Below are 2,366 nucleotides of genomic sequence, written 5' to 3'. Positions count from 1 at the left end.
ACACACACACACACACACACACACACACACACACACACACACACAAACACACACACACACAAACACACACACACATTCTTGTACTTGTAACATTAACCATTAGTTTATTCCTAACTCTACCCTCTAACCAGCTGCAAAAAAAAAAAAAGGTGAGGACCGGGAAATTTTCCTCACTTCCTAAAAACGACCTCACTTTGTTGGTTAAAAACATGACTGTCCTCACTTTGAAGCAGAAACAAGTACAAACACACATTTCTACTCCCACTGTGTATTTGCCACAACATCCTTAGTCTAAAATCAGTTTGTAAAACCACTGGATACATCATACATGCATGCTGTCACCATCTCCAGTTTCAAATCTCAAATGCATTTTATTGTGTTTTATTGTCCTTGAATGCCATGAAAGGCACCTTCAAATAAAATGCATTATTATTTTTTTTTCCTCTACGTTTTATTTTAGTTTTTACTCATTTCTAGCTATGTGGAGTGGTGGTGCAGCTTACCAAAAAGTTAGGTTCACTAACCAATAATGCACTGAACAAGAATCTTTGATTTGTTAATGCTAAACCACTAAGCAGATGAAAACAATTAGAATCTAACACTAAGATAACTGTCAGTCAGTGACTGTGTCTCAATTCAGGGGTTGCAGCTGTCTTAGGGCACATTTGTTGACCTCTTACGTCACTGCCCCATGCCGTAGGTTGTCCCAATTTGTGGTCACCGACTCATGGGCCGACAAAACCCTGAAAACATGAGTGCATCTGAGTATCCCACACAGCCACTGATATTCCAGGATTCATTGTAACGTCAGAAAATTAAACAGGAAAACAGTGGAGGATTTTTCCTTTTTTTCATGTTGGAGTTTAGTTTCTTGTTTTAATGGCAAAGTTTGGAAATTTATTGCAAATTGAAGAATTTACCTTAAAATGTAAATTTACCAATTTAGCTGATCAAATACAATTATGATAGAACTAAACGCTTTTTATTTATTTACGTGTAACGTTTTAATGATAGCTACTGAATTTTGTGAACTTATCCCATGAAAAGGTAACTGAAGGCATGTGATATGAGATGTATCACCATGGTATGAGGCAGTGCATGGTCACAGAAACATACACCATCCGTAAACTAGACCGTGTCATTTCACAGCAGTTTATGCAGCCGACACAAGCGGCCTACGGGTAAGGCTAACAGGTGTGTGTGTGTGTGTGTGTATGTATGTATTAATGTATTCAGTTCAGTTTATTTATATAGTGCTAAGTCACAACAAATATTGTCTCAGCGCATTGTACACAAAAAAAAAAAAAAAAAAAAAAAAAAAAATCTAAAGAAGCCAGCAGATTGAGTTGAATCTTCACTTCATCACAGTCTCCATCCTGAGCAGCACATTAGTGACAGTGGAGAGGAAAAACTCCCTGCTAATCAGGAAGAAGCCTCCAGCAGAACCAGGCTCAGGACAGGCGGCCATCTGCCTCGACCGGCTGGGTTTGAGGACAGGAAAGAGACACAGACAAACACAGAACTGGTCCAGATGTATTTACCTCTGGAAGAGAGACAAAGAAAACATGTTATTGACAGTAATTACAACAAACATGTAGAAAAGTGAGAAGATTTATCAAAAAGGAAAGTCCTCAGTCTAATCTTAAAAGTAGACAGAGTGTCAGCCTCATGGGCAGAAACTGGAAGTTGGTTCCACAAGAGAGGAGCTGATAACTGAAAGCTCTGCCTCCCATTCTACTTTTAGAAACTGGAGGAACCACAAGTAAACCTGCAGTGTGAGAGAGAAGTGCTCTGTCAGGAAAGTATGGAACAATAAGATGTTTAATATATGATGGAGTTTGGTTGTTAAGAGCTTTGTATGTTATTGACATGCGGCCATCTTGAACTGGTCTGACTCCAAACAGTACTCACATCCAGTGACAACCAAAGTTTGAAGCCAAACATCTCACTTGTGCTCAAACAACTATGTACGTGTCGAGTTCTAATCATTTTTGCGCCTCCTTACAGTCAGTCTGCTGTGTCGGCCATCTTGAATCGATCGATTCTGTGACAACATGATGATTTTAAACTGTTAGCATGTAGAAAGCTAACGCAGAGGTGTCCTCTCCTCACTTTGTTCAGCCCATCAGCTGCCTCTCTGATGGCTCTTGTTATTATTTTGCTCTCCTCCTGCTGCTGCTGCCTTTTCTTTGTGGCCTCATGAATAATTTGTGTCCGCTCCGTGTTGCTGGATGACAGCTGTACAGTTGGTTTGCAGTCTGTTTTTCAGATCAGGTGAATAATGAATAAGCCCGAGCAACAAAAGAGCTGTGTCCTGCCTGAGCCCTGGCTTCTCTGTCTGCTCAGTCAGCCAACTGGTTAAAGGC

This window comes from Austrofundulus limnaeus, unplaced genomic scaffold (assembly GCF_001266775.1).
Source record: "Austrofundulus limnaeus strain Quisiro unplaced genomic scaffold, Austrofundulus_limnaeus-1.0 Scaffold456, whole genome shotgun sequence".
NCBI lineage: Eukaryota > Metazoa > Chordata > Actinopteri > Cyprinodontiformes > Rivulidae > Austrofundulus > Austrofundulus limnaeus.
This window is presented reverse-complemented; position numbering follows the sequence as displayed.